The sequence below is a fragment of the Copadichromis virginalis genome, linkage group LG22, assembly GCF_057382275.1.
Source record: "Copadichromis virginalis isolate Kocher_CV1m ecotype Utaka linkage group LG22, C_Virginalis_male_GT1.1, whole genome shotgun sequence".
NCBI classification, from domain to species: Eukaryota; Metazoa; Chordata; class Actinopteri; order Cichliformes; family Cichlidae; genus Copadichromis; species Copadichromis virginalis.
In genome coordinates, this window is record NC_140638.1 from 37191995 (window position 1) to 37219153 (window position 27159).

General features: G+C 40.1%; 1 protein-coding gene across 2 annotated transcripts in view; it reads right to left on the minus strand.

The window, feature by feature from the left end:
- The window catches only part of LOC146683852 (rab3 GTPase-activating protein catalytic subunit-like), a 30800-nt gene extending 25178 nt beyond the window's left edge, over positions 1-5622 (minus strand). For both annotated transcript variants that reach the window (XM_085446478.1, XM_085446477.1), the window contains exon 1: positions 5509-5622. The gene's annotated coding sequence lies outside the window, so the exon portion shown is untranslated. The remainder of the gene's footprint in view (positions 1-5508) is intronic.
- Between the last annotated feature and the right edge of the window lie 21537 nt (positions 5623-27159).

The following is a 27159-nucleotide window of genomic DNA, read 5'->3' on the forward strand; positions in this document are numbered from 1 at the left end:
CTGATGTTGGAATTGAACTCAGGACCTTCTTGCTGTGCGGCAACAGTGCTAACCACCGTGCTGCCTAACTCTAATAATAAAAAGCCAAAACAATCTTACTTTTAAATGTGGTATAATTACTTTGAAAACATATGTGCATAAACAGTAGAACAGAGAAGCTGGTAATAGTCAAAATAGCTGAAACAACTTAATTTAAAATATATATTTTTACATTTCTTTGTGTCTGATGGTGTTGACTAAAACCTTGCACTTCTCCAGCCAAAAACATGATTAAAAATTGTTACACCTGGCAGATTGTACCAAAACAAGGTGAGACAGCCAAAACTTTGTGTAACAATTATATGTAAATATGTCTTTAAGAGAGTAAAGAGAGGTTAGTTTATTTTGGAGTAGAGCTCCATTTATTAAGAAAAATTAAAAAAGACAGGAACACTCTTTAGAGGTTTGTGGGTGGCTCTCAAAAGAGCCGTTGTGGGGAAGTCACTCAGACTTCAAACAGGCTACTCCTTTGGTTGCCAAGACACGGCTCCCTCCGCCGAGAAGTGGGCCATGAACTTCTCCCCCACCAGGACAGCCTCTCTGGAGGAGTTGTTTGCTGCTACACGACCCAGGCCTTGCAACGGCTCCACCACAGCAGGTGCCACACCCCTCACAGCAGGTGCCACACCCCTCACAGCAGGTGCCACACCCCTCACAGCAGGTGCCACACCCCTCACAGCAGGTGCCCCTCTCTTGTCCAAACAGCACAGAAAATTGTGGAGAACACACGTTGCCTTCACACACTTCTCCGCAATTTCAGGACGGAGCTCCATGGAGCGCAGATACAACCTCTACTGTGAGGGAGAGAGGGAAGTTCCAGCGCTCCTGGAATCCCTCTGCAATGCACCGCCAGTCTTCAGTTGAAGGCACAGCCATGAAGTCGTCCACTAGACAGTCCCGGATGGACGTCGCTACCTGGGGGGTGATCTGGCTCACCAAGGACATGCCAACTCGAAAACTGAATGCGATGGTCCTGAAGGAGTCCTCGGTGGCAAGGAACCTGGACAAAATGCTGCAGTTACAAAATACATTATTCAAATTCCAAAATACTTTTGTGATGTCAGATTTAAATTACAAAACATAAATCTTACATAAAACCTTTTGTAATTACAAGGATAATTACATGATATATATTAGATATAATCTAAAACAGTCTGCTGGGATTATATACAAATATTCAACTATCCCAGAATTAAACCAGGTCTAAATAAAAAGAAAGGAGTGAGTATCACTACAAAGATTAACCCACAGTGGTCCTCATACCACAGTTTGATATCAGCAAACAGCGAGAGCATACATTGATATGACACCACAGCCATGCTATCATTCAAACACTGATAACGGCATAAATCGAATTACAGTGGGGCAAAAAAGTATTTAGTCAGCCAACGATTGTGCAAGTTCCCCCACCTAAAATGATGACAGAGGTCAGTAATTTGCACCAGAGGTACACTTCAACTGTGAGAGACAGAATGTGAAAAAAAAATCCATGAATCCACATGGTAGGATTTGTAAAGAATTTATTCGTAAATTAGGGTGGAAAATAAGTATTTGGTCAATAACAAAAATACAACTCAATACTTTGTAACATAACCTTTGTTGGCAATAACAGAGGTCAAACGTTTACTATAGGTCTTTACCAGGTTTGCACACACAGTAGCTGGTATTTTGGCCCATTCCTCCATGCAGATCTTCTCGAGAGCAGTGATGTTTTGGGGCTGTCGCCGAGCAACACGGACTTTCAACTCCCGCCACAGATTTTCTATGGGGTTGAGGTCTGGAGACTGGCTAGGCCACTCCAGGACTTTCAAATGCTTCTTACGGAGCCACTCCTTTGTTGCCCGGGCGGTGTGTTTTGGATCATTGTCATGTTGGAAGACCCAGCCTCGTTTCATCTTCAAAGTTCTCACTGATGGAAGGAGGTTTTGGCTCAAAATCTCACGATACATGGCCCCATTCATTCTGTCCTTAACACGGATCAGTCGTCCTGTCCCCTTGGCAGAAAAACAGCCCCATAGCATGATGTTTCCACCCCCATGCTTCACAGTAGGTATGGTGTTCTTGGGATGCAACTCAGTATTCTTCGTCCTCCAAACACGACGAGTTGAGTTTATACCAAAAAGTTCTACTTTGGTTTCATCTGACCACATGACATTCTCCCAATCCTCTGCTGTATCATCCATGTGCTCTCTGGCAAACTTCAGACGGGCCTGGACATGCACTGGCTTCAGCAGCGGAACACGTCTGGCACTGCGGGATTTGATTCCCTGCCGTTGTAGTGTGTTACTGATGGTGACCTTTGTTACTTTGGTCCCAGCTCTCTGCAGGTCATTCACCAGGTCCCCCCGTGTGGTTCTGGGATCTTTGCTCACCGTTCTCATGATCATTTTGACCCCACGGGATGAGATCTTGCGTGGAGCCCCAGATCGAGGGAGATTATCAGTGGTCTTGTATGTCTTCCATTTTCTGATGATTGCTCCCACAGTTGATTTTTTCACACCAAGCTGCTTGCCTATTGTAGATTCACTCTTCCCAGTCTGGTGCAGGTCTACAATACTTTTCCTGGTGTCCTTCGAAAGCTCTTTGGTCTTGGCCATGGCGGAGTTTGGAGTCTGAGTGTTTGAGGCTGTGGACAGGTGTCTTTTATACAGATGATGAGTTCAAACAGGTGCCATTCATACAGGTAACGAGTGGGGGACAGAAAAGCGTCTTACAGAAGACGTTACAGGTCTGTGAGAGCCAGAGATTTTCCTTGTTTGAGGTGACCAAATACTTATTTTCCACCCTGATTTACGAATAAATTCTTTACAAATCCTACCATGTGAATTCATGGATTTTTTTTTTCACATTCTGTCTCTCACAGTTGAAGTGTACCTCTGGTGCAAATTACTGACCTCTGTCATCATTTTAAGTGGGGGAACTTGCACAATCGGTGGCTGACTAAATACTTTTTTGCCCCACTGTAAATCGGGACTTGATGAGACCCGAGTATCACTAGAAATATTATAAACAGTCGTCTCCGTACCACAGCTTGCTATCAGTAAACACTGACAGCATTCATTGATAGCATAGCACATCCATGTTAGCACAGGTATCAATAAAGGACTACCGTATTAAACACTTTTACTAACCTCAGGGAGATGGACAGGCGCTCTGCAGGTGGGATTGAGCGTCTGTAGTTGGTGTCAAGGCGGGCAATGCTGGGACCAACGCGGGACAGCAGGTCCTCAAACTGGGCGAGTGAAAGACGGTGGTATTGCTGGAATCTGCCGTCATCCAGGCGCAGCTCCTGGAGCAAATGGTGAAACTCACCAAACTGCTCACGCGTCTGGAGGACCTGATGGACCCAGGTACGGCGAGGACGTCCTTAACGCCGCTGCTCTGCTCCTTTTTGGCTCCTACCTTAAAGCACACTGTGCGCTGTCGATCTTACGTGCTGCACAATAATGTTTAACATTTAGTATTTACTGTTATATTCCCATAGATCATCATGGTGTTGTTTATTTTATTGCTCTAGTCTTCTTCTGCTTGTTTTCTTTTTTCTTTCTCAACAGGTGATCCAGGAAAAAAAAAAAAAAAAGACCCCAACGTATTAGCCAGAGGTCCCTTTACTACGGTTCGGAGCCGCGGACCTGTTTTATTTACGAGATCACTGCAAAAAGTGCAGCCTTACCTAATGTGCACCTACTGTTACTCATTTATATTAAGATTTAAACATCTAGTTGGTGTTGGTATGGAGAGTAACCTTCGGTAATAGTAATAAATCACACAGCAATAGGATATTCATGTAGTTGTAAAGTATTCAGAATATGTTACTTCTATTATCTTTGGTGGAATACATTTTAAAATTAACACTGTCAACAGGTTAGCACCTCATACCACAGTGCAGCAAAGCAGTCTCATGAGCGCTGGGAAGGACACTTAAGGACACTTTAAGGAAAACTTAAACTGAAAGCGAGCCTTTATTTGGGCTGATGCAGAAGGGAGTAGACAAAACATAACAGGGACTGAGACTGCAACTAACCAAAAACCTAAACTGGAAAAACACTAACCTGACTGAAAGGCATAACTATGATCACTGTGAACAGAATGCTGTGCAGATGCATGGAAACTGTGAACCAAGTGGCGTGACGAAAGAGACATGAACATGACCTGCACGGAACCTCATCGTGCGGCTGCATGAAAAACAACATAAACCAAATGGCAAACATGAACTGCACAGAATCCTGAAAAACACTTAACTTGACCGGGGGGAAGTACACAGACGACGCGACACAGACTGTATGAAACACAGAGACTAAATACACATGAGGGATGATCAGGGGAAGTGGCCACACATGGGAGCACAGCTGACACACATGAACCTAACGACAGGACAGGAGAAATGAAACTGAATACACTGACATTGAATACAGACTTTCAAAGTAAAACAGAAAACATGGAGATTAGACGTGACATGAACTTGACAAACAAAGAAAACTTGGACATGAAACATGGCAGAATGTAACTAGATCAGGGGTGCCCAATCCCGGTCCTCGAGAGCTACCGTCCTGCAGCTTTTAGATGCATCCCTACTCCAACACAGCTGAATCAAATGAATGGCTTGTTATCAGGCCTTTGCCAAACACGATGGCATGCTGAAGAGGTAATCAAACCATTTGATTCAGCTGTGTTGGAGTAGGGATGCATCTAAAAGCTGCAGGACGGTAGCTCTCGAGGACCGGGATTGGGCACCCCTGAACTAGATAAACCGAAATGAAACTAGACTAAAAAGAATAACAAAACACCAAGAAACTCAGAATACTGGGTCACATGACCCAGGGCCATGACAATACGGAGGTGTTATCAGCTCAGTATTGAACAAGAAATATTAATGCTTCAAATTATTTGTCCTAAAGGATGCAAGCTATACAGAGTACTGCACATGTGACTTTGTGAACATACCTCATTAAATATAATTCGGACAGTTTTTTAACCTGAATATTTGCAACAAACAAAAAATATACAGAGTCAGTGCTAAAAAAATAATCAGAGGAAAAAATTAACATTTTAACTTAAGCTGCCAAGCGGAAGTAGTTGGTTTCAGTACATAAGTATCGGGCTTTGCTATTTAATCCGTAGCTATTGACTAATGAGGGGTTACTGAAGTGGCAGGTTTTTAAAAGTTGGCGTTAATGTCGTTCCACATGTGGAAAGCGACAGAAAACATGCTGCTGTTTGCACATATTTAATAATCAGCTCTGCACAGGAGCAGAAGCAGAGTCCAGCCTGTTGCTCATAAAGAAAGTACAGTAAGCGTGGTTAGTCACTGAGCAGCCCGGTGCGTTTCTCTTGATTTCTTTAGTCAGGGTAAATTCATTCACCTGCACAGGTTAGCTAAACGAACTTTACAAAACAAGTTTCCCCGACAGCCGAGTGCTCACCTAAGGACCTAAGTTACGGATTAGCTTACACACACATTTAACTTACCGAAAATAATACGGTGGGGCCTCAGGTCCTCCTGTCTGGTAGTCCAATTTACTGAAGAACACCTCAGGCTGTCACTTTGAAATAGCCGGTAATGTAAACGCTGGACCTCTCAGCATCTGCCATTCCCGAACAGACACATGCAAGTTTGTCCGTGACTGCAGCCGCGCTGTACATTTATTTCAGTTTCAATATTTTTTTCAGTTTCAATATTTTTTTCGGTTTCATTTCAAGGTGGCATCGTTCTGATCCCATACACACACAAATCCTGATTTACAAGTACAAAATATTTATGACCACAATTTGAGCCCATATACTCTCTCTACCACAGCTGCCTTTGAACTTGCCTGGCCAGGTCTGAGTCCAGCTTTGCTACTCCTGCCAGGTCACATGACACAGGGGTGTGCTCTGATGTCAGCAGGCAGGTCAGTGGAGCCCTCTGGTGGTGGATATATGGCAGTGAAACAGGAGGAGGCCTGAGAACAGACAGCAGGCTTAACTAGCAGGACAAAGTAGCATGTAGTACTTGAAGGAGTCATCACAGCCAATCAGCTCTCAGGAAAATGGAACATCACATAAATATTTCTCTTCTTTGATTTTCATCAATGTATTTCCTTTGATAGATTTTCCGTCAACACTTCTGCTTGATTAGAAGCTCATAGGCAGTTCCTGTCACTCTACAATAAAACAATGTAAAGGCTGCCCTCTCTGCCCTCCCACTAGCTGACACAAGTAAACTGTGCTAAGATGCCCTACATGGACTAAGGTTCTTGGCCACACACATATAGATTTGCTTGGCTGTAGAAATCCATGCCATGAAGCTCCCAGCGCACATTTTTGATGCTTCTGTCTGTGGCAGAGCAGGTTTGGAGCTCTGCAGAGCCTTGGTGACTTTTACTGACTATGCACCCCTACCCATTTATTATGGGTAGGGGTGCATAGTCAACAAAATAGTCAACAAAATATGTAATTTGACATATTTTGTTGTTTTGTGTGTGCGTGTTTGTCTGTGTGAAGTTTTGATGTGTATGTGAAAAACACAATTTTGAAAACACTGGAAAAAGACCTCAAGACATGTTTTCCTTTACTTTCTATGAAACAAAAATTCCCACCAAGGCTTTTCAGTGTGAAATTTAGTGTATAGAAAATACCTGTGCCAGGTTGTCTCCATCTAGTGGTGAACATGGCCTCACCACTACATCAGGTGAGCTTTTCACTGTGCACAGTGACACAAAAGTCATTTAACAATTTTAAAAAAAGCAATGTTACAGATTCAGTAAGAACTGAAGTTTATCATAATCCTTCAAGTTTCACTCAGTAACAGCAGCTTTTTATTATTGGCTATATTTTAGAGTCACATTTATATGAAATGTCAAACAATCACAGAGTGACACTGAACTAAACAATCAATGCCATGTGAGTTGTTCTTGTTTGTTCTTTATCTCGGATTTATTGTAAGCAGCGGGAGTAAAAGCTAAAGAAAAATAGTAAAGATATGAATGAATCTCTGCTCTTACAGCTTTTATTGTGCCATAATGTCTGCTTTGAAACCGTCCTCTTGCTCGTCTCTTGGATGCTCACCTCTTCTTCACCTGTTCCTTTCACCAAACTGCTGCACTCTCGTTCTCTGCTCTCGCCTCCTCTTCTGATTATAATTAGATGCAGTCAGCATGTGCCAAACAAACTCCCCCCAAATCGATCATGTTTGATATGATGATGACGTTTTTAACATCTTATTTATGCACTTGTTGGGTGGGAAAGAGTAAACAAAGATGGGGCATAGAAGCAGAACTGAGTCCTACGTGTGGAGGGACAGTAACTGTGTGTGTATATGTAAGCATTTAAACACTGCAGAGAGTCAAATTAACAGTAACACTATTTTGTCTAAGTCCGCCATTGTAGAAATTCATTTCACCGAAACAATAACATGGCGCACAATGTGACAATAAACGTATAAAACACAAATTCTTACCTAGCAGGAGAATAAATAATCAGTATTTTAAGGCTACTGCATGTATAGATGTCACTGCTGGCTCACATAAGCTAGCTCTGAGACCCGCCAGAGTTTACGCCACAGTTGACTGTCGCGAAAGAGTCGTAAATCACCGGCATTGTAAAACTTAAAATGATTCCAGGGCATGTTATAAAACACCCAATAGATGTACTGGATATTAAACGGTATCAAACGACTAAATGAACACAGGGTTACAATTACATGCTCACGTCGTCACATCGAGAGTTTATTCATTAATCATCAGAGTTCAACAATGTTACATCCAGTTGAAAACAGCTTCACTAACGCCAGCAAAACAGGCTAACAGTATATAAGAGCACAAAAACAGCCGTGCTTATCGACAGCTCGACATATCCTCAACAACTCACCTCAGTATGTGTAACCCGTTCATGTGTTACGCCTGTTGTTCTTGCGTTGTGTTCTGGCGTGAAAGTAAGAGGCAGGAGACAGTACTGGGTCTTTGGCTCTTTACTGCACATCTGCAACACAGAAACATGTGTCTGATCTGTGTGTGTCACGCGACTGCCAGTACACCTCTCCTCCGGCCATGCTGAAAGCAGCTGTGTCTGCAGCTTCATTAACACTACAATAATATAATGAATCAAATACAACAAATTGTTTTAAAACATTAACTTAAGCTCTCAAAAACAAAAAGCACAAAATAAATAATATGTCACTGAAAAAACCTCAAAAACAACTTATAAGAACAATAAACAAAATAATTCAAAAACAAATAAACAGTCAGATAAATACAATTCAATAACCAGGACCCAATATTCTGGTACTTATAGTTCAAACATTATACTTCAGTACAATTATATTAATAACCGCCATCTAACAGGCAGTACAACACTGTACTTATAAAAACAATGACTGAAAGACTGCATCTCCAAAACATAAGAACATCTCCATACCTGCAACACAGAAATATGTGTCTGATCTGTGTGTGTCACGCGACTGCCAGTACACCTCTCCTGACGAAGGAAAAAAGAGTGCATGCTGTTAAAAAAAGACTGCCGCGAGTAGCCGCTAGCAATCAGGCTAACTTAGCATGCTAGCATTTTAGCTGCGTTCTCGGCTAAAACTCATTATAAGTGTATATTAGTGAACTCCGCCCTCCACAAAACTTATCCCGAATGAGTCTCTTAATGACAAACAAAAACGCGGCGGTTTGGCTGTATTCACATTGCAGCTTGGGATCTGAACAAACTTTAATTAGCTGAGAGCAACGTGGCAGTGACTTACCTCCGGCCATGCTGAAAGGAGCTGTGACAGGGGCACACATGCACGCGCCTACGTCACCACGCAGCGCACACACACACATGAACGCACTATACACATATGCAGCATATTTATTTTACTTGGTTTTAGAGTTGGAGTATTTACATATTGATCTGAAATATTTTGCTGCTGAGCAGCAGAGCTCCAAAGCGTCCCCCTGTAACCATGGTTACGCAGATGCGTTCCGACTGTCACGTCACAGAGGAGAACCTGTTTCAAATGTATACCTGGATCAACCTGCAATCAGTTTGAAAAGTTTTCTGCTGAGATCCGCAGCTCGACTTCCTGGCACCCCGGGATAAGATGAGTTGCTGTGTTTTTCACGGAGAAAAAATAATTAACATGGAATAACGTCAGTGTTAGATGAAAAAAAAAAGATGCAAGCAGAAGAGGACAGCAGATTGAGAAGAGATTTCTTCAAACGGTAAGGAGCTTCTAACAAGTGATATCTGATAAGCTTAAATCTTAAATCTAATGTCCAGATTCATGCTAAACTTTTCTGATTACTCCGTGTATCTGCACCGTTAGACTTTTCATCGCCACTTTACGGTAACATACTGGCGTCACTGCTGCCAGCGTCATACCGTGACGCCGTGTTACGCTAGCTTACCTTTCTGCAGGATGATACCGTTTTTTGCTGGTGTGGTATAATACTCTTGGACAAATTATGGTAACGCACCGTAGCCTTTTTTACGGTATCTCACTGGCGACAGTTATGTCAGTGAGATACCGTTATGTCGTTATGTCGTAAATTACGTCAACAAAGTAACATCATACTGTGATTAAGAAATTGGTATACTACCGCTTATTCACGGTATGTCACTGTAAGCCCGCTGCAAGGTAATAAACTGCAATATATTAACCAGTAACTTACCGTTATCACGCATCATCAGTACCAAAAATATTCATCTCTGCTAGAGGACACCGTGTCCCAACAGGCGGTCATTTACTCTTTTAACAGGTCGTAATTTACCGTAATTTCAGTTAACAGTAACATACTGTAAGAGACTGGAGGGTTCCAAAAAAATTGGATGGATGGATAGACACACACACACACACACACAAAATATAATTCATGTGCTTTGCACCACTTTATTTCAGTTCTGATTCTTCCCTGCTGAAATACACATTTCCAAAATCAAAAACTGAAAAGAACTGAAAACATATTTTCATTGAGGAAGCACTTGTTTTTACTAAACCATGTAATCCATTATTTTCTCAGATGGTTGTACAAACAATAACGATATTATGTCATATCCATATCATGGCAGACAACACATGCTCAAGTGTTGGGTTTCCTTACTTATATTTTGTAGGGTCTCAAACCTACAATGTGAAGTGCCTTGGCATTCATTTTGTTGGCACCATACAAATAAACTGAATTGTAATGGATATAATATCAAGCCCCACACGTCTGCCTTTATATACACTTTGTCCAAAATACTGGCTCACACGACCAAATCATTGCACAAAACAGGGTCCACAAGGACATGGATGAGCGTGTGTGGTGTGAAGGAACTTGACTGACCTGCACTGAACCCTGATCTTGCTTTGTGGACTGAGTTCATTGATTTGTAGGGTGAGCCAATACATGTGACAATTAAAGTGTAAGTAGCTGAAATAATTTTTAACAAACGGGTAAAAGAAGGTTAGCACTGGTGCTGCACAGCAAGAAGGTCCTGAGTTCAATTCCACCATCAGGTCTTTCTGTGTGGAGTTTGCATGTTCTCCCCGTGTTTGCGTGGGTTCTCTCCGGGTACTCCGGCTTCCTCCCACCGTCCAAAGACATGCAGCTTGTGGGGATAGGTTAATTGGATAATCCAAATTGCCACTAGGTGTGAATGTGCGAGTGAATGTGAGTGTGAATGGTTGTCTGTCCCTATGTGTTGGCCCTGCGACAGACTGGCGACCTGTCCAGGGTGTACCCCGCCTTTCGCCCTATGACAGCTGGGATAGGCTCCAGCGCCCCCCGCGACCCTGAAAAAGGATAAGCGGAAGCGAATGGATGGATGGATGGATGGGTAAAAGAAGGAAAAAAAATCAAAACTGTTGCACTCAAAAAAACCTATTGGACAGAGACAGCGTCTTGCAAGATGGCGAGAGAGCTTGTCTTCATTGTTGCTCGTCTTGTGTAAATGTCCAGAAAGCATGGGCCATGGATCATCTGTGGAGACATGGGTAACAACACATTGGTCACTTAAATTATACAAGAAATTTACTAATTTCCCTAATTTGAAGTTCTCCACTCAAATTCAGTAAGCCACTGGAGGAAAGTTGTGACATGAGGGTTAATGTGAACAACCTTTCGCTTCACAGTGGTCCCAGTCTTCCTGCTTGTCCCAACCTTGGAGGTACATTTTGTTCCCTCTTCAGGGTTTATCCTTACAAAAAACCTTGCACCCGCTGACTCCTGGTATTCCAGGTTCAATACATAGAATGAACCAAAGAAGACTGACATTGCATCAGCACAGGTGTTCTCTTTGTCCAGCTCAACAATTACACGCCCCTCTGCACTCACCATCCAGCAGGTGGCGGTCATTGAACTTTGTCCTTAAATGTATAGGGGCAACATGTTGTCATTATGCAACATAAAATAATTTCAATACTTCACTTCTTCACACTGTCTAGATAGTCATAAAGCAAATAGCTACGTACAGTTAATTATTAATGGCCTTATGTACACAAGTCCATTTTAACATATTATAATTGTACATAATTGGGAATTATTCTGCCCATTAAACACACCTAACAAAGAGTCAGCCCAGTTAAAGTACCGGAGGTGAATCAACTGTATGGTTATTTTGGAGTTTATAGTTTGTGCTGCTGTTAAACTTTACAGTATTGACTTCAGTATTCCTGCTGTTGGTGTAGCTAGACTACTATGTTGATCAGTAATATGTAATGTGAAATTTGATATTGTTACTTTGCTGGATTCACTGAGACACATGTCCAACAACCTTGGTTTATAAAGGAAATTACAGAAATTTGAGCTAACAAAACAGAGACTGGATACCTGTGTCCACGAAAAGCTCCTGTGCCAAACAGAAATTTTAATATGGTCTAATCAGCTCTATTTCATAAATGACTTCTTACCAAGCATAATCAGCCTTGGGGTGCTTGGCAGGCTTTTAACATGCAAGCTGAACAATATAAATTTGTGTGCACTGAAGCCACAAAATTTAGAAATACACAGTTGCAAAAAGTTCAGTGACCAATTACCTTTGCTAAAGGACATATGCAATGCAAAAAATAAGAGTATTGTCAATAGGGACCAATTCCCAGTTTTTACATGATCAAAATTATTCACAAAAGGCTTCAATAAACAGAAAATGTGTGCCAACAAGAGAACAGTGCACAAAAATGAAAAGATATTTGAGCTCGACGCTTTAATGGGTTTAACATGACTTAGTCAGCACTCCGCACCGTACAGGTAGTACAAGCACACCTGAAAACACTGACCAGCTAACAGCTTTAAGCATTTGGGCGCAACCTCGGTAGTTCACCGATTCACCTGTTGCAAACGTCCAAGTTTCTATCAAGTCTCATAAATCCATCGGCAACTATTACCTAACCAGTCTTTTGAGTCTCCACATTCATAGATATTGACATTTTGTCTTTGAATGAAAATATCCTGGTAGGGTAGCTTAAAAGTCAAAACAAACAGTACTAAGAACGCATTTCGGACTTCTCTCGAATAAGTGAAAAAAACACTTACCTTCAGACTGATTAGCTGGTTCCGATCCAACTTTAATGTGTCCCATGTCAGTCCATTTTAGGGAAATAGTGTTAAGTGGTTTCATTTAATTTTGGGATACTCCCGCATGGACGAGCCGCAATTTGGAGTCTAGCAGAGTTATCACGAATAGCATATGATCTTCAGATATAATCCAATCAACCTTGCATTTAATCCCATTGAACATCCAGTTACCTCTGACTACTTCTAAGTTGCACATGTTAACGGTCTCATCATCACTCTGTGCTGCAGCGAACTGAATCTGTGGCACAGAATAGTTGATGGCCATGTTGTTCTCCTGCTTTGCAGCTTTTTTTGAGTCTGAATTGCAGCTTAAACGTGCAAAACTAAGAGAAGCAGATCAATATTTTCTTCTTATTGTTATTTAATGGTGGTTGGCAACCAGCGAAAGGAGCATTAACCACCTCGAGCAATATTTTCTATTTTCTATCCCCATTTTTGTTTTGAAAGTGAATACCCGACGTGTGCGTCATACGTCACGTTGTACGTCAGGTGAAGGTGTGGTGTCGGCTATCGCACCTGTCGCATTACAAAGCTTTAAAACATAACAATCGCTTTAAAAACACAACCCAACGCGCTAAACTGTGATAATGTGTTACATTATCACGTATATCCAGGACATCTCTTCTGAACCAAGACGAAGTGGTGCTACAAAGGAATTATTTCTTTAGGAGAGCATTTAATAGCAGTCTGGCCTGCAGCAAAATGCACCGCTAAAAATACAGTTTCTGCTTGTCCCAGAATTTATTAATTTTGAGAGTGAAGTTGTAGGACTGATGCTGGTTAGTGGTGTAGGTTTCATGGATGTGACACCTTGTGTAAAATGACGACCAGAGCATATTATTAGGTCAGTTCACTGTAGTTAGGCAGAGGTGTCTTAAAAATTACCATCTTATACAAAACAAATGAAGGTTCAGTATAAGAAAGAATAAGAAGAGAAAAAAGCAACATCCTGCTAAATGAAGTCATTTTTAAACATTACTCTAAATGTAGCCATTAGTTTTTGTTGCTGGCCATACAAAAAATAAGTATACTTCAATTATATTTCCCAAGTATACCTTACCTAGTACGTATACTAATAATGCTTCTTGGTACTATATTGGCCCCCGTTTTAGTACATAACAGTATTCTTGAAATTAACTTTTAGATGTACTTTTTGTTCACCATAATTGTACTAGCATAATGTCATAATGTCTACAAGGGTATAATTAAAATATACTCGACTCTATCACAATACTAACCTTACAAGTATACTATTAATTAATAGTATTAATAATGTTTCACATTGTTTGACTAAACAAATACATTTATTAATATATGAGGTTCCATTCAGTTCAAGGAATTAAATTTTAGTGTGGCTGCAACTTACTCCTTAAGTTAAAAATCATGCTGTATATTGTAGTTTATATGTTATACTACTTTCACAGTGAATCGCATTTTATAGTAATACACTCTGAATGAGGATTTAAGTAATTACTCTTAGATCTACAGTAGAAAACAACAGAAATCCGGATGGTGTAATAGTATAATCTCAGTAACATCACCAATTGTTACATTTGCTGTATTTTACAGCTGTTTCCATGAGTACGGTGAGTTACCGTAAAAATAATGTAATCTCATGGAATTTTCCCACAATTACATGCAAATTACAGTACTAAACTGCTAACATCCTTTAGACTGTGAAGGTTCTCAGTCATCCAGGTCTTTTCTTTGCAAACTCCTTCGACAACATCCTTTAGAGTTTTTTACTGTTGATTTTGCAGTACTAAGATATGGAAATTACTGCAAAGGCTAACAGTGTGTTCATGTTTTGAATCGGGTAATTTCATGGTGAGAAATGTCTTTGACAAAAAAATGCAGGATTAATTAATAGCTGTATATGACTGCTAGGTTAGGACGTGGTTAGGCGCAAATACTTAAGAGAGAGAGATTTTGCTCTATTAATATTTATTGGAAATCTTTTCCTCCATAAGATTGTGGGCAAAGTCAATAAATTGTCTCCTGGCTTTCAGGTCCCCCTGAGCCAAATTTACAGTTTTTATAATTATTACTTACATTTTGATTAGATACCTTGAGTTTGTAAATGATCAGATTACATAATTGGAATACAATGTATCCAATTCAGGGTTGCGGGTGGATGAAGCCTATCCCAGCTGATACAGGACAAAGACAGGCTGCCAGTTTATCAGAAGAACCAGCAGGCAACACGCCCACCTTTACAGCACAGACGACATGCCAGCCTCCCCACACACTCCTCTCTGCACTTCAGTTTTAAAACCCAACATACTTCACACCACAAAACTGAAACAAATCACAGCTGTATTTATCACTCACTCACTCTGCCGACTGAAGTGCCGGTCTTACTCATGCACGATTTGTCTCTTCTATATCAAAACCCAGCCAAACATCAAACATTCACCGTAGTCATTCAAAACCTTATTTGTAATATTATAATCAGCAAAATCAGCGTTTTAATTACAGGCATGTATCATTGTTTGCAACTCATAATTATAAAGCTCTATAACACGCTAAACAGGAAGCAAAACTCGTCTGTGCGCCTCCCAGCAGAATGTGCACACACAGTCTAAAGATAGCTCGCAGTGCTGCAGCTTCACGTCACACACAGTCTCACAGCCAGCTCAACCAAAGCTATATTAATTTATATTACAACAACGTCTTATATTTACAAACACTGATAGGTGCTAAAGCTGTTAGGCCTAACCAATTTCGAAAAAATTTAACATAACGGGTCTAACCGAAGAAAGCTCCACTTTTTTGCAGCCACTTACCCAGTATCTGTTTCTACAGTCTCTGGCTTAATCCCTAAAGTCCCTAACTCAATTTAACTGTGTCCAAAAAAGCACAAAGCACCGTTTCAGACGGTGAAGTGGTGAAGCCACTTACCGGTAGTTGTTCTCGACTCCATAAAATGATATTATAATTCAACACATCTTACAGGCACACCTGTCCAGGTGTGCCTGTAAGAAGAAAGGAAGGAGAGGCACACCTGTCCAGGTGTGCCTCTCCTTCCTTTCTTCAAAAACCTTATTACAAATACAAATGAATTACAATATCACAATTTTTGATGCATTTATTAGTTTATTGACTTGCCCTAAGGTTGGTGAGCCATCTTGCGAAGGACTGCACCGAGGATGGTGCCCGCTGTGGCAAGGTCTAGGCCTAGGCCTAGGATGCGCACAACGTTGGCAACGGAGGTCTGTGCTCCTTCCTCATGCCTCACCTTATGGACATCATTCAAATTCCTTTCAAGGTTGTCCATCTTGGCAATGAGCATTCTATTTTGCTCTATGAGGACGTCAAGACGCTCAGCTATTCTCTCCATTGGCTCACTTTGGAGCTGCTGCGGGGCAATGTCTCTATTTATGGACTCATGTGGCAACTTTAGTGATGTCACTGCTGATGTTGTCACTGTTGGTGTGACCTCATGACTCATTCATGCTATCTGAACTGTGGTGTAATTATGAGGTCACAGGGGGACGTGAATTTATTCATAAAGTTGATAGAGAGTTTGGGTCATAACTCAAAGATGCAATGATGCAGTCAAATAATTTGGAATTAAATATCTCTGAATCTGGTGTCCTTAGGGACTAGTAAAGCGCTATACAAATACAGGCCATTTACCATCTGTAAATTACAACATTTAGAGGGTTCTGACATCACAGTCATCTTTGTGACATCACATCCAGTCTCTCTGTTGTGATGTCAAATATCAATGCCAGATTCGCTTCTCTGTTGACATCACAGCAGAGAGATGAATCTGGCATTGATATTTGACATCACAGCAGAGAGATGAATCTGGCATTGATATTTGACATCACAGCAGAGATATGAATCTGGCATTGTTATTTGACATCACAGCAGAGAGATGAATCTGGCATTGATATTTGACATCACAGCAGAGAGATGAATCTGGCATTGATATTTGACATCACAGCAGAGAGATGAATCTGGCATTGTTATTTGACATCACAGCAGAGAGATGAATCTGGCATTGATATTTGACATCACAGCAGAGAGATGAATCTGGCATTGATATTTGACATCACAGCAGAGAGATGAATCTGGCATTGATATTTGACATCACAGCAGAGATATGAATCTGGCATTGATATGTGACATCACAGCAGAGATATGAATCTGGCATTGATATTTGACATCACAACAGAGAGACTGGATGTGATGTCACAAAGATGACTGTGATGTCAGAACCCTCTAAATGTTGTAATTTACAGATGGTAAATGGCCTGTATTTGTATAGCGCTTTACTAGTCCCTAAGGACACCAGATTCATCTCTGCTGTGATGTCAAATATCAATGCCAGATTCATATCTCTGCTGTGATGTCAAATAACAATGCCAGATTCATATCTCTGCTGTGATGTCAAATATCAATGCCAGATTCATCTCTCTGCTGTGATGTCAAATATCAATGCCAGATTCATCTCTCTGCTGTGATGTCAAATATCAATGCCAGATTCATCTCTCTGCTGTGATGTCAAATATCAATGCCAGATTCATCTCTCTGCTGTGATGTCAAATATCAATGCCAGATTCATCTCTCTGCTGTGATGTCAAATATCAATGCCAGATTCATCTCTCTGCTGTGATGTCAACAGAGAAGCGAATCTGGCATTGATATTTGACATCACAACAGAGAGACTGGATGTGATGTCACAAAGATGACTGTGATGTCAGAACCCTTTAAATGTTGTAATTTACAGATGGTAAATGGCCTGTATTTGTATAGCGCTTTACTAGTCCCTAAGGACACCAGATTCAGAGATATTTAATTCCAAATTATTTGACTGCATCATTGCATCTTTGAGTTATGACCCAAACTCTCTATCAACTTTATGAATAAATTCACGTCCCCCTGTGACCTCATAATTACACCACAATTCAGATAGCATGAATGAGTCATGAGGTCACACCAACAGTGACAACATCAGCAGTGACATCACTAAAGTTGCCAGGTGAGTCCATAAATAGAACCCGTGACGTGGAGCAGGTATCGCTGTTTTGGACCTTGTCCCTGCAGCAGCTCCAAAGTGAGCCAATGGAGAGAATAGCTCAGCGTTTAGAGTTCCTCATAGAGGAAAATAGAACGATTAGTGCTAGGATGGACAACCTTGAATGGGAGTTCAGAAAGGAAAGGAGGCGTGAGAAAGCACCACAGAGTGCCCTTGGCAACCTAGGTCTAGGTCTAGGTCTAGGTCTAGGTCTAGGTCTTGCCATAATGGGCCCCATCTTCGGTGCAGCTTACCTGTCCACCTTGATTGGCTGCTTATAACATAATAACTATACTCTGCTCTCATTTATGTTAAGTTTTATTTTGCCCTCACTTGCTAATTAAAATAAAGAAAAATTATATTTAAAAATATATATTAATTGCTCTGTGTGTTTATTTCAATGAAGACGTGTATTTTTTGTGATAGAAAAATATAAATTGTCCAAAACATTTGAGAGTTTTTAAATTAGCACTGCATGAGTTTAACTGTGGCACAGACAGCTGTCAATCCTGGTGAGTGAGAGTTCAACCTCCAAACTGAACCCAGTGTGTTACTGGCAGAATCACAGATTTACTCACATTTACTGATTGTTCTGTAGGGTCTTTACAATTTTCAGCCCCTTCAGGTGACTGTTGTCTTCTGACTCCATCTTTATGGTTTAGTTAGATTAAATATTTAACCAGTTAATTCAAGAATGAAAGACACATTTATCACAAAGGCACTCTTATAATGTAGATTAAATGTGTGTTGACATAACATCTAGATGTATGATTAGAAAGAGAGAAATGTTGTAATGAGTAATGACATGAACAAAGTGCAGTATTCCAAGATGGCATCAGAGTTTTAACACCTTTTATAGTCATGTTTTTATAATTATGCTAAGTTTAAAAGCTCAAAGATAATGACATAGATGCATCTGTTTCTGTTATTATCACAAGACCATATTGGTCGCACTCTAGGGCCCTGAACAATTAGCTAATGTTGTTCATGAGACTAAAGTCAGTGTAAATATATGTGGCCAATATTCTAGTTATTATATTAATCATTATAAGTTATTACAGCAGTGAGTTTGAACTCTCAAATCAAATCACTTATTGTCACATCACATGTGCAGGTACACTGGTACAGCACATGTGAGTGAAATCAACCCGTTCTCACTCCCGACGCGTAAAATAATGACGACAGAAACACACACTTTTTTTTTTAATTTATGTTTTATTAGTTTTCTTATTTATACAACATATACAACAAATTCAATTTAATCACCGTGAGGGGGAAAGCAAAACCAAACCGAACAACAACAGAAGAGACAAACGGACCAAAACAAGACCAAACAAAACACAAGAATAAACAAACCAAGAAATACAATGACATTATACAAAATCGGGCCTCCCATTTTGTACATATTTCAACCATTTCAACCAATATTCTTCAAAAGAGTCCGCCTGGCACTTTAGCCTAAAAGTTATTCTTTCCATAACAAAAATATTATATATCACATCAATCCATTCATCTATGGTAGGAATATCCTCTTTAATCCAAAGGCGAGTTATGGCCTTTTTGCAAGCTACCGACAGCACACTGAACAAATACTTATCCGGTTTGCATAGATTAAGACTCTCTAGGTTGCCTAGGTACAATAATGCAAAATGAAATTGTATTTTCTTTTGGAAGATTGTTTCCATGACCTTATGTATTTCCTTCCAAAATGGAACCACACGGGGACCTTCCCAAAAAATGTGAAAATGATTTGCTGTTGCATGTCCACAATGCCTCCAGCATGTTGTGTTCTGAGAATAATTGGATTTTTGGGCTGGGGTAATAAAATAACGAAATACATTCTTCCAGCTGAATTCCCTCCACGAGGGGGAGCTTGTTACTGACCACTGCTGCCTACAAATCCCATCCCATTCCTCTCCTGTTAAGAATAGATTGCTCTCTGTTTCCCATCTTCCTTTAACATATCTTGTATCATGACCCCGTAGATTGATCAGTGAACAATATAATTTGTAAATGATTTTTTGATAGGGTCCATCTCTATATGCATTCTCGAATATATTTATAATCTCTTCATTCCCAGTCGATAACTGAGAATTGTTTAGCTTTTTTTAGAAACACACACTTCTTACCGAAGAAATGAATATTATTTTACAGTGTTGCTGAATCACATGGATGAATTTAACACCTGGACACAGTTATAGGGCTTTGGAGCGTGATGTCACGGGGGTGGGCTTGGAAAGGATTTTGGCCCGATCCGCCATTTTGGGGGTCTAGCACAAGTGAAGAGGGAGCGAAGGCACACACCAACAGGCACACACCAACAGCCATGGTTCGTTCTTGCTGTGTGGTCGTCTGCAATGTTCGATCGCACGAGGCACAACATGAGGCAGCTCGTGTATTGATGTTACCAAACGAAGGTGTCTAGCCTGGATAGCAGCTGTGAGACGAGCTGATATCCAGTTCTCTTCCATCTCCAAATATCTGTTGATGCTCCTGACATTTTCATTCCGGTAAGTTCTAAATATGTTCATATCACTCTTTATAGCCTATTAGTTTTATTTTCTATGCGCTCTGAGCTCATAGCAAATTAGAACAAACATCCTACTGAGTGATTTTGCAGAACTACCTTCTATTTATAGAGTTGCTAATTATTTGGCATTATTGTAGTAAACCAGCCTATGAAATGGGTGAAACACATCATGACTGGGTTCCAGCGCTACACAAGGGACCTGCTTCAAACATACCACCATGCCAATCAGATTACTTCTTCCATGTGAGGGTGAAGAGGTGACCCTCCTGGATAAGATGGTGAAGGTTTGCTGCGTTTTGGTGAACAGTGTGATAATAAAACTGATGTGATGTTCTATAAGGTGGTTTTAATAAAAAAAGAGGCAAAAATTAGTTTGTTTCTTTATTCAACTTTTGAACAGTGGTACTCAGTCAGTAGCTAGTTGAAGGTCAGGTGGTTTTAGTGGCGTACCACTGAAGTGCTCTTCGTAGATGTGGTTAGGCAGGATAGAAACTGCAGAACCTGTGTCCACAATCAGTTCAATGTCCTTAGCTGATGACGTAGGTGTGCTCACATTTATGCTGCATTGCAATCCTTTTGATGCATGAGAAGGATCTGTTAAGTAAAGGACTGTGAGTTTTGGCAAATGGACTTCCCGTACATCTCTTGTCTTGGATGAGCAGCAGACACAAGCAAAATGTCCAATTTTATGACACAGTTTACAAGTAGCTTTGGATAAGATAGTGAAGGTTTGCTGCGTTTGGTGAACAGTGTGATAATAAAACCAGGGAAAAATGAAACCTGCTCCTGTTAAATATTCTTAAGTCTTGTGTTGTTAAAATTGCTGTATTTTTTCAAAAGATACAGTAAATAAAGTAATGTTAGTAGTGGGTGATATCATGTAAACACTGTCATGATTTTGTGTAAACATTTTGTCATTTGTAAACTATAAATGACATTGATTCTACATTGTAACTGATGTGATGTTCTATAAGGTGGTTTTAATAAAAAAAGAGGTTGACAGCAAATATCTCGATTAGCTTCAGTGCATCTGTAATAAATATGTGCAAGTTTCACTGCTTCGTTTAAACTGTATGATACTTATACTGACCCAGGGTCAGTGTAAAATACAATCCCAGCTGTGTGAACAAAGCCACTGTAAATTTAATCCTGTATGACAAACCTCAGGATGCTGGTTATTATTACTCTTTCCTGCTGGCACACCTGTCACACCTGAGAGTCAGCTAGAAACTTACAGTGACGTGGAAATCATGCAAAGACTGCCAGACTCTGTAATACTGCAAATGATCAGTGACTCAGGTTATCACTAAACTTTAAACAGCACCTCTGTGTGCTGAACATCTAGGATTGAGTCAGGCTGCATTGACTGTGGGACTTTAATGTGTTAAAAGCAGGTTGAAGACGGCTCAGAAACATTTGAAGATTAAAATTTAGCATTATGGCTGCTACTGGTTTGTAAAGCCTCTACTCAGCTGTATTTTTGTTACTAATTTATGTTTGTTGTTGTTTAACACGGATTTCAGAAGAGCAAATATGCTTAATAGTTTAACTAGATTTCATTTGTCAGTGTAGGACTGCTGAGTCACCTGAAGAACTCATTTCATTCATTCTCCACATGATGTTCATTTACAGAAATGTTTCACAGGAACTGATTTCTCCCAAAGGTTGAACTAGTGTGTTTCCATAGATTACCTCTGTATGAATGTACTTCTTAAATGAAGGCAAGTGTTTGTCCTTTTTTGTTCCTCAGGTACAGTACGTGATATCAAGGGCAGGCGGTCAACACTGGGGACAAGAAGCAGACATACTTCCAAGAGGGAGCTGCAGTGAGGTCAGAGGTCAGAATCTGAAACAGCTCAGGTTTATATTTTAGAGGTTATAAAAAAATCAAAATGTATTTATAAAGAAACCTTTAAATAATAGTCATAATTATGATTATTATAAGAAATATCAAACATTTAAGTGGATTTTCTGTTACACATGTTGTGTTAGCCCTGCGATAAACTGGCAGCCTGTCTTTGTCCTGTATCAGCTGGGATAGGCTTCATCCACCCGCAACCCTGAATTGGATACATTGTATTCCAATTATGTAATCTGATCATTTACAAACTCAAGGTATCTAATCAAAATGTAAGTAATAATTATAAAATGGGAAAGCAGAAATAAGTGTGACATAAATGTAAATGTGTTAGCTGACATAGAGGACAGCTACATGTAGTCTGAAAAACCTTTGTTGTCAAGTTTGCAGGTATATCAGCACGAGACATTCTTACATAGAAGAGACATTAAAGTCTCTGACTCAGTGAAGCATTATTGGTCCCATCTGTTTGGATAAATATAGGTTCGAGAGGCTCTTGGGCAAAAGGGGGACACGTTCCTGTTCCTTTTTCTGGAGGATCCACCGGACCGGAGGATACACAGATTGTTGTTTGAAATCGGGGCAGAATAATCCCCTGATCTGTGCAACGACTGAAGGGTTGTCTAACCCCTGAGGTTGAAGAAAGAAGAGCAAAGGACCACCCAACTGGACGACACTGGTGGCTGCAGCAATAAAATAAAGGTCTAAAGCTCCTTGGACAGAAGTTCTAGTCTGAGTACGTCTGAAGGAGTGGAGTACCTGAATCTGGCATTAATATTTGACATCACAACAGAGATGAATCTGGCAGTGATATTTGACATCATAAAAGAGAAGCGAGTCTGGCAGTGATATTTGACATCACAGCAGAGAGACTGGATGTGATGTCAGAACCCTCTAAATGTTGTAATTTACAGATGATAAATTGTATAGCGCTTTACTAGTCCCTAAGGACCCCAAAGCACCTTACACATCCAGTCATCCACCCATTCACACACCGGTGACGGCAAGCTACATTGTAGCCACAGCCACCCTGGGGCGCCCTGACAGAGATATTTAATTCCAAATGATTTGACTGCATCATTGCGTCTTTGAGTTATGATCATAGGCTTAGGGTTAGCACCACTGTTCAAAAGTTGAATAAAGAAACGAACTAATTTTTGCCTCTTTTTTTACAGGCCATTTACTATCTGTAAATTACAACATTTAGAGGGTTCTGACATCACAGTCATCCTTCTGACATCACATCCAGTCTCTCTGTTGTGATGTCAAATATCAATGCCAGATTCATCTCTCTGTTGTGATGTCAAATATCAATGCCAGATTCATCTCTCTGCTGTGATGTCAAATATCAATGCCAGATTCATCTCTCTGCTGTGATGTCAACAGAGAAGCGAATCTGGCATTGATATTTGACATCACAACAGAGAGACTGGATGTGATGTCACAAAGATGACTGTGATGTCAGAACCCTCTAAATGTTGTTGTAATTTACAGATGGTAAATGGCCTGTATTTGTATAGCGCTTTACTAGTCCCTAAGGACACCAGATTCATCTCTGCTGTGATGTCAAATATCAATGCCAGATTGATCTCTCTGCTGTGATGTCAAATATCAATGCCAGATTCATATCTCTGCTGTGATGTCAAATATCAATGCCAGATTCATATCTCTGCTGTGATGTCAAATATCAATGCCAGATTCATCTCTCTGCTGTGATGTCAAATATCAATGCCAGATTCATCTCTCTGCTGTGATGTCAACAGAGAAGCGAATCTGGCATTGATATTTGACATCACAACAGAGAGACTGGATGTGATGTCACAAAGATGACTGTGATGTCAGAACCCTCTAAATGTTGTAATTTACAGATGGTAAATGGCCTGTATTTGTATAGCGCTTTACTAGTCCCTAAGGACACCAGATTCAGAGATATTTAATTCCAAATTATTTGACTGCATCATTGCATCTTTGAGTTATGACCCAAACTCTCTATCAACTTTATGAATAAATTCACGTCCCCCTGTGACCTCATAATTACACCACAGTTCAGATAGCATGAATGAGTCATGAGGTCACACCAACAGTGACAACATCAGCAGTGACATCACTAAAGTTGCCACATGAGTCCATAAATAGAGACATTGCCCCGCAGCAGCTCCAAAGTGAGCCAATGGAGAGAATAGCTGAGCGTCTTGACGTCCTCATAGAGCAAAATAGAATGCTCATTGCCAAGATGGACAACCTTGAAAGGAATTTGAATGATGTCCATAAGGTGAGGCATGAGGAAGGAGCACAGACCTCCGTTGCCAACGTTGTGCGCATCCTAGGCCTAGGCCTAGGCCTTGCCACAACGGGCACCATCCTCGGTGCAGTCCTCGGCAAGATGGCTCACCAACCTTAGGGCAAGTCAATAAACTAATAAATGCATCAAAAATTGTGATATTGTAATTCATTTGTATTTGTAATAAGGTTTTTGAAGAAAGGAAGGAGAGGCACACCTGGACAGGTGTGCCTCTCCTTCCTTTCTTCTTACAGGCACACCTGGACAGGTGTGCCTGTAAGATGTGTTGAATTATAATATCATTTTATGGAGTCGAGAACAACTACCGGTAAGTGGCTTCACCACTTCACCGTCTGAAACGGTGCTTTGTGCTTTTTTGGACACAGTTAAATTGAGTTAGGGACTTTAGGGATTAAGCCAGAGACTGTAGAAACAGATACTGGGTAAGTGGCTGCAAAAAAGTGGAGCTTTCTTCGGTTAGACCCGTTATGTTAAATTTTTTCGAAATTGGTTAGGCCTAACAGCTTTAGCACCTATCAGTGTTTGTAAATATAAGACGTTGTTGTAATATAAATTAATATAGCTTTGGTTGAGCTGGCTGTGAGACTGTGTGTGACGTGAAGCTGCAGCACTGCGAGCTATCTTTAGACTGTGTGTGCACATTCTGCTGGGAGGCGCACAGACGAGTTTTGCTTCCTGTTTAGCGTGTTATAGAGCTTTATAATTATGAGTTGCAAACAATGATACATGCCTGTAATTAAAACGCTGATTTTGCTGATTATAATATTACAAATAAGGTTTTGAATGACTACGGTGAATGTTTGATGTTTGGCTGGGTTTTGATATAGAAGAGACAAATCGTGCATGAGTAAGACCGGCACTTCAGTCGGCAGAGTGAGTGAGTGATAAATACAGCTGTGATTTGTTTCAGTTTTGTGGTGTGAAGTATGTTGGGTTTTAAAACTGAAGTGCAGAGAGGAGTGTGTGGGGAGGCTGGCATGTCGTCTGTGCTGTAAAGGTGGGCGTGTTGCCTGCTGGTTCTTCTGATAAACTGGCAGCCTGTCTTTGTCCTGTATCAGCTGGGATAGGCTTCATCCACCCGCAACCCTGAATTGGATACATTGTATTCCAATTATGTAATCTGATCATTTACAAACTCAAGGTATCTAATCAAAATGTAAGTAATAATTATAAAAACTGTAAATTTGGCTCAGGGGGACCTGAAAGCCAGGAGACAATTTATTGACTTTGCCCACAATCTTATGGAGGAAAAGATTTCCAATAAATATTAATAGAGCAAAATCTCTCTCTCTTAAGTATTTGCGCCTAACCACGTCCTAACCTAGCAGTCATATACAGCTATTAATTAATCCTGCATTTTTTTGTCAAAGACATTTCTCACCATGAAATTACCCGATTCAAAATATGAACACACTGTTAGCCTTTGCAGTAATTTCCATATCTTAGTACTGCAAAATCAACAGTAAAAAACTCTAAAGGATGTTGTCGAAGGAGTTTGCAAAGAAAAGACCTGGATGACTGAGAACCTTCACAGTCTAAAGGATGTTAGCAGTTTAGTACTGTAATTTGCATGTAATTGTGGGAAAATTCCATGAGATTACATTATTTTTACGGTAACTCACCGTACTCATGGAAACAGCTGTAAAATACAGCAAATGTAACAATTGGTGATGTTACTGAGATTATACTATTACACCATCCGGATTTCTGTTGTTTTCTACTGTAGATCTAAGAGTAATTACTTAAATCCTCATTCAGAGTGTATTACTATAAAATGCGATTCACTGTGAAAGTAGTATAACATATAAACTACAATATACAGCATGATTTTTAACTTAAGGAGTAAGTTGCAGCCACACTAAAATTTAATTCCTTGAACTGAATGGAACCTCATATATTAATAAATGTATTTGTTTAGTCAAACAATGTGAAACATTATTAATACTATTAATTAATAGTATACTTGTAAGGTTAGTATTGTGATAGAGTCGAGTATATTTTAATTATACCCTTGTAGACATTATGACATTATGCTAGTACAATTATGGTGAACAAAAAGTACATCTAAAAGTTAATTTCAAGAATACTGTTATGTACTAAAACGGGGGCCAATATAGTACCAAGAAGCATTATTAGTATACGTACTAGGTAAGGTATACTTGGGAAATATAATTGAAGTATACTTATTTTTTGTATTGCCAGCAACAAAAACTAATGGCTACATTTAGAGTAATGTTTAAAAATGACTTCATTTAGCAGGATGTTGCTTTTTTCTCTTCTTATTCTTTCTTATACTGAACCTTCATTTGTTTTGTATAAGATGGTAATTTTTAAGACCCCTCTGCCTAACTACAGTGAACTGACCTAATAATATGCTCTGGTCGTCATTTTACACAAGGTGTCACATCCATGAAACCTACACCACTAACCAGCATCAGTCCTACAACTTCACTCTCAAAATTAATAAATTCTGGGACAAGCAGAAACTGTATTTTTAGCGGTGCATTTTGCTGCAGGCCAGACTGCTATTAAATGCTCTCCTAAAGAAATAATTCCTTTGTAGCACCACTTCGTCTTGGTTCAGAAGAGATGTCCTGGATATACGTGATAATGTAACACATTATCACAGTTTAGCGCGTTGGGTTGTGTTTTTAAAGCGATTGTTATGTTTTAAAGCTTTGTAATGCGACAGGTGCGATAGCCGACACCACACCTTCACCTGACGTACAACGTGACGTATGACGCACACGTCGGGTATTCACTTTCAAAACAAAAATGGGGATAGAAAATAGAAAATATTGCTCGAGGTGGTTAATGCTCCTTTCGCTGGTTGCCAACCACCATTAAATAACAATAAGAAGAAAATATTGATCTGCTTCTCTTAGT